Raw genomic sequence first — 7,014 nt, 5'->3', positions numbered from 1 at the left:
CAAATAACTAAGCATGTGTCTTGAACTCAGCTTGTGAAAATGTCATGTCCTCCTGTTTACAAGAGATTTCTCTGTGATATTTGCTCAGACAGAAGGTAAAGTCACACCAGTGAAGCAAACAAGAAAGGAGAAGGAAGTCACATAAAGCAGGGAAGATGAAGGTCCCAGGCCGCACAGGAGAATGGAGGCTGTCAGATACGGTCACGCCACCTCCCTCCCTCTCTCCCATGCATCAAGTTATTTGTGGCTGAGGAAAGCGACCATTTTAACAAACAGAACCTCACAGAGAAGCCTGGGCTCAGCCCACGGCACGAGATGGGATCTCTTGGTCATACAGGTACCTCTTGTGGAGCCAGGGGGACAGAATGTGTCTTGTCCACCCTGGCAGAGGAGTGCAAATCCATGCACAGCACACCAGAGCCGGGAGTCCCTCCAGCGCCCTGCCCAGCCTTGAGGGAGATGGATGGTGCTGGTCTCCTGGGAAAGGCGGCAGGTTCTGCACCTGCAAGGGGGAGCTGAGCAAAGCTTGGCAAGGCTCTGCAGAGCACTACGGCAGGATCAGGAATGCTTTTCATTCCTGCCGCTCCTGTGACGGAGACTCTTCTGCCACTGGGAAGTGAGTTGTGGATTCCCCCTTTGCTCCTGTCTGCTCCACAGACAGTAGATGATAAATTGAATACATTTGACACCATAGAGAAAATGCGGAGGTGACGTAAACCCCAGTGTGGGTTACACATTGGCTGTGTGTTGGTCAGAAAACAGGTGTAAGTGGCCAAGCGCTATGATTTGGCATGGGGCAGACATGCAGTGTGTAACTGACCCCAGCCGGGATTCTGCGGGAGCCCTAGGAGGGCACGGAGATGGCTGCAGGTGGAGGTGGAGGGCTGTGGGGTGATGCCACACTTTACATACTCTTGTTTAGTGCTCTTCCCATAGCACATGGCATCTCCACGGGTGTGGGAGAGCTTCGCACACCCACTGAATGCCAAACCCCAGTGAGATACCCTCACAGCAGCTGTTTCCTGACTATCTTATCCCAGGGTGTAACTGATACCGTGGCTCTGCCTTCTACACAAAGCGATGAGGGTGAAGGTGTGGGGAGGCTGCGGAAACCAGACCTGTAACTTGGAATATCAGCATGTTTCCCAGGTAGGTTTGCTCTGAGATCTGTAGGTGACGAGCCAGACCCTTGCCTACCAAACCGCCTTGTTTCACAGGCGTGTGTGAAAGCTGGGCAGGAGACTTTTCTCACGTACACCACTTTGAAGCTTGTGCAGCAGTGCCGATGTCACTGTGAGTGGGGCGAAACTAAATATGGGTCTCAAACCTGATGCATTTGGGTCAGGCAAGGTCATCACAAGACACATAGCACTGCTTACAGGCACTGAGCAGGCCCTGCTCGAGCACAGCAAGGCTGCTCTGCTTTCACTGTCCTCCTTTGCCCATGCTCCATTTGTCCTGGCTCTGTACATGAGGTCTGAACCGCTCAAGTCCACATAAACAGCTCCCTTTGGAATGAACCCTGCCTTCCACCTCCACCTGCCCAGGAGATTGATCCTATTAGGGGCTTGATAACTATCCGTAATGTTTTGTAGTACACAGGAAAACTGGTTCCATCAACTCAGGAACTTGTTTACAAATAATTTTAAAAGCAAGCACATGGGCAGGCAGAGAAGTAGAACAGGCATTGCTATCCCTCAGGAAATGCTGGCTCCTATCCATGGGATTTTCACAGAGCACTTTTATCTCATTAAAATTCTGTTTTTTCATGAGCCATGAAATGATTTTCCATGCATGGAAAGAGTTCGTAGTGCTCTCAGCTCTGAGCAAAGAAACCCACTGAGGATGGCTGAGAGAAGCTGATGCTACACCTGGCCCCAGACAGAAAAAAGGGAGTAAGAACAAAGCCACCAACTCCACAGTGCCCTCAAGAGAGATGCCAGCCCTCCTCTGGTCCCTTGTCAGCAGGTTGGTCCATCACTCAGCCCTCAGCACCCTGCCACCTTCCTCAAGCTGCGTGATTTCACACCCGCAAAACTGCTCCCAGCAAAATATTTGAACAGCTCTTTCTCAAAACAGCAGGAGATTAATATGAGGCACATGCAGCACTGTGGGACATCTCCCCCAGCACAAGGGGATGAGGGGTGCAGAGTCACACGCTACTAGTAGGTGCCTCTTTATTTTTCCAAGCAGCTATGGCCCAGGGCATACCTCCCAGCTGCCACGACGGAGATCTTAATGTTGCGTAAATGCATCAGGTGGCTTGGACCTGTCCCCCAGTCTGTGAGCTTGACACTGTCTGTACAGGTTCAGATGGGGTCAGTCCCCAGTGGGTGATGGAGGGCTCTTTCTGCCTGGCTGCTCCGTGCAGTCCCCAGCGTGGCCCACGCAGAGCGCCGTGTGCTGCGCTGTGGCCGCTCGCTCTCTCTTCCAGCTCTGCGCTCCCTCCTTCTGTCTTTTCCTTTCTAAGGCTGTTGATGTTGGATCAAGAAACACTTCTGATCAGCTTGTAATAAATGAAGCACAGTATTTTAGCTCTATGAAACTTTGGAGAGCCTCACGCAAGGCTAGAATTTGGCTTTCATTCCAAAAGCCAGGGTGCAGAAAAACCCCTTTGAGATCACTTTACTATTACCTGGGTTACTTCTTCCCACCCTTTGGCAGGAGGTTACAGCGCCAGAAAGTGTCAATTTACTCTCACTATTGGGCCAAGAACATCCCTGGTACAAATTTATTGCTCTTAATAGGGCTGGGCCTTTAATTCCTAGCGCATACTTGTGAAGAATTTTGGCTTGTCACTGAGGAGTAGGAATTATTTTTCTCTCTACAGGTAGAGGCAGGTCCTCCTTTGGCTGAGGGCTCTGCACATCCCGAGAACAGCATTACTGCAGTGCTCCCATAAAGGGGATTTGAAAACCCCATAAGCACCTGCCTGTGCTGAAAGCCAGAAGCAGAGTGGCTGCTGTTTAGCACATGGGATTTTTTTCTTATTCCTTCCCCCCTTTTTATTGCTCTGCTACTAGTTAAAGTGCTACTGTGGGACCAATCTGCTCCTGGTCCCCTGGGGAATTAGACAATGGAGCAAAGGGCTCCCAGAATGAAGACAGGGCACTTTTGCCATTAAAGCCACTAACAGCTGAAGCTAGGACTAAGGTTTCACAGCAGATTTTATGACTTCTTCCCATTTGTAAAGGGATCTGGTTTAAATGCTGGTCAGGCTCAGCTTGCTGGGGTTTCTGCCATGCTTCTCTGCACACAGCGCTGACGTTCTCACTGCTGCAAACGCTGCTGCTAACGCTGCTGCTGGTGGCTCCCAGTCACTCATCAGGGAAGTGGCCACCAATAATGGCAGCCCATTCAATGTTATTTCCTGAGAGAGGCTGGCTGGCGACTGGGAAGAATCTGCCTCCTGCGTTCCAGCTAACTCAGTCTGCAGGACAAACCGGAGTAGAATATAGATCTTTTCAGATCACAAAAACACCTGCCCCACATGTAGCAAAAATCAGTCTGAACGAAAGGAAAAAGAGATGAACACACTGTGAGCATGTGCCAAAAATCCCACCAGCCTGTTGGCGCGTCACCTGCCACCCACTGCAGTGTCCCCGGCAGTGCAGCCTGGGAGAGATGAAGAGATGTCCCTGAGCAAATGCCCTTCTGCCACCCGGAGGGCAGCAGCTCTGCTCATGGCTCTGAGACAAAGCCCCAAAGGCTGAGCCCCAAAGAGTCTCCCTGAGAGCACAAACAACAGTGACCACTGTGGGATGCACTTCCCCAGCTGCATCTGGCTACAGCTTCTCCTTTACAGCCGCGACCAACTGTGGAGACTACGTGGCTTCAAACGGCAGCAACGGGCTCTGTCACCGCAGTCCCTTTCTGTAGGGGTGCCTCTGCACCCAGCTTGGCAGCAGGAGCAGTCGTACACCACCACTAACCCTGATCCCAGTTTGCAGTAGATTCCCCTTTTGAAATTTTCCCAGTAACGCCAGTAACTTCCTCCTTCCCTGGGGGTTGTTACCCTGTGAAACCACCACCAGCAGCACAGGGTGGCTTGCAAAGTCAGGTGAAAGAGGGGATTGTGTTTCACTTATTCACATTACTCAAATGTGAACAAGAAACGCAGATAATCAGCCATCGTTTTTCTTTTGCAAGGAACAAAACCCAGTCTCTGTGATCAAAAATCCTCTTTGGATTTCAGCTAATGGGTGCCCTGGCTTCATCAGATCTACAAAGGAGGATTTGTGACGGTTGGAAAAGCCCAAGTAAGAACATATGGGAGAATGAAAAATGATGAAAATTCAAAGTCTGCCTTTACCTCCCTATCAAACTCCTCTGACTCAGTCATTATGGAACATTTGTAAGTACGTGTAATAAAAAGGGTCTCTATTCTTACAAAAGGAAATAATGCCTATAAGAGGTCCTGTCGTCCCAGGCCGGGACTTGACAGATCTGTCCCTTTCTCTACAAATCCATTTCTGCTTTCTGTGCCTTTGTGTCTCACGATGTCTCGTGTACATCTGAGAGTCTGCACAGGCACTCAACAGAGCATTCGCCTGAGGCCTTCATTTCATGGATACTACATGAACTGGTCTCCAGATAGCTAAGGTTGCAGAGGTTAAATAGCTAGTTGCAGTACATAAAGTTTACAAGCACTGTGCCTAGATGAAGCTTTTCCCTTGTTTTAAGTGCCTTTTTTTTCTCTTTACGAAGAAGAGAAAGATGACTGCAGTCACATCCCAGCTTTACAATACAATCCTAGTTTAATGGTAATAATGCACAAAACCCTTCCTACTTTACAGGCAAACACCTGCGCCTCCCCTCTGCAGCAGTGAGAGATGCCACTCAGCACGCAAGGGAGACTCCACGCCTGGGTGTCGACAATCTGTTTGGCCTAACACACCGCCACTTCCCTCACTGCTTTCCTTACACACTGCTTCCAAATTAGCGTTTTCTTAAACACAGCTTCTCCAAGAGATAATATTCATTACATCATGGACTTTGGACATTTGATTAAAATTAATATTAGCTGCCACTACAACACAATTTTATTTTCTGGTTCGTCAGATACAAAATTCTAAAAACACGGTGAGCGACACAAAAATAACAGAGCTTCCAGGACATCTGTGAAAGCAGAGATTTGGGGTAAGAGACTCAACCACTGCCCGGCGAGGCAAAGGCAGGCAGTGCTCGGCTGCTGGCACCCGCCTGGCAGCCCCCTGCGTGCCCCCAAGGCTGCCCGCAGCCCCAGCCAGGCCCGTGGGGGTCACGGGCCACTAATTACAGCGTATTAGTGCGAGCGTTAGAGGACAAAACCACAAATCTGAAGCAAGACTGGTTCCTTAGTTCTGCTACTCATGAAATAATTGGCTAGTGAGTTTTTTTGTTGTTGTTATGGAATATCAGAACTAGATCACAATTTGCTTCCCTACATTCACTGTTTGAAAATTCCTCACTGCATTTTTTTTCATATTTTATCCCTAATGGAATGAGCCTGTAGAAATGTAACTTGGGAAGGAGTGAATGTCCCTTATAAAGTGAACTGCGTTGCAAAACTGATCTTGTCTTTGTACATTTGGCATAACTAATACGTCACTCTCAAAATCCAAGGTCAGGTATTCCGGGATTTTCTGTTGCAAGGCGCAGTGCTGCAGAATGCAAGGTGCATTAGGTTCATCTTATGGATCGGTACAAAGCTGGACAACAGAACAGAAGTAACGCAAACAACGTTCATCCCAGAAAACTCTACTTCCTTACTTCCTCTTTTGTTCGCAACAGAGAGCTGAATATGCTGTCGGGGCCTTCGTTAGCCGAGGAAGCACACAGATCTCCCAAGCACCCTTCAGCACTGAACTCCCTCTTTAAGCCACCAGACCTCTGAACCTTTGCCTTAAAGGGACGACTGAGCACAAGAGTAAATATCTGGTGCTTTATCTACAGCCTCAATTAGGAAAACGGGATAAAGATCAGCTCTGGGATGAGATAAGGGTAATAAACCTGATAGCTGACAACAGGAAAAGGTAGCAGGGCTGCCATGGTTTCTAACTTCTGGAATACTAGTTCTGTAAAAGTTTCTAACATATTAATGATTGCCTTCAAACCCACCCATGCTCTGAGCTCTGATCAACATGAACTAAACTCTGCTGTGAACCCAGAAAAGGCCAGGCAGCTCTCTCCTTCCCTTCTTATTTCTAAGCACATTTCTGTTTATTGACAGAACATGAACAGAAATGAACAGAGGAACACACTTCAACCTGGGGTATTTGTAGCTCAATCAGAAGTGAGGGGTAACAGAAATCTACAGTCCCCCTGGGACTTCTAACCCAGTTTGAAGACCCAGGAGACACAGAGAAAGGGGATGGGTCAGATAAGTTTAGTGTTTATTTCAATTATTTCTAGCCTTTTGCTCTGTATCAATAATAATTTACCTCTACCCAAGTGATTACAGCTAGAGAATTTTAGCATATCTCAGCCCTGTCATGTAAGTCAGTACTGCTCGTTTGCTGAAAACATAGCGCAGTTCTTTCCTTTTTGTTTACTCTTTTTTCTTTAAATAGTTCTGAGGTATTTAGGCAAGGATCTAAACTCAAACTTTGGGAAAAGGGATAGATTATGTGAAAAGCAGCATGTTGGACACCCTGTGGCAGCTGAGTGGTTGCCTTGGAGACACATGCTCAGAAGATAAAGGAGCTTAAAGTTAGAAAGTTCATGGAAGCTGTAGAATGAATTGATTTCAGCTGAGTCTCTTGCCCGTGTGCGTACGTGTGTCCTTTTCTGTTGGAGCTGGAGGAACTGTTCCAAGATGTGACCTCCACTCTGACATGAGACAAATTTTTCATTATTTTCAAAGAGCATAAGAAACAATTTTTCTTAAAAATGGACAACAGAACCTGTAACAGTGTCAGTACAGACCAACCAACTAGCTGGGTCAGCTCCCTGGGGAAAATGGCTTTGAATGATTCCCACATAGCAAACTACTGATGGGACAGTCCACAAGAGATTTGGAGAACGGGAGACATA

General features: G+C 47.9%; 1 protein-coding gene across 1 annotated transcript in view; it reads right to left on the bottom strand.

Moving 5' to 3' along the window:
• The window catches only part of TBX1 (T-box transcription factor 1), a 132,361-nt gene that overhangs the window by 64,917 nt on the left and 60,430 nt on the right, over positions 1-7,014 (bottom strand). The gene's annotated exons all lie outside the window — the stretch shown is intronic.

Source organism: Chroicocephalus ridibundus, chromosome 13 (assembly GCF_963924245.1).
Source record: "Chroicocephalus ridibundus chromosome 13, bChrRid1.1, whole genome shotgun sequence".
Classification (NCBI taxonomy): Eukaryota; Metazoa; Chordata; class Aves; order Charadriiformes; family Laridae; genus Chroicocephalus; species Chroicocephalus ridibundus.
Note: the sequence above shows the minus strand (reverse complement) of the source record. Positions and strands in the feature narration are given on the sequence as shown.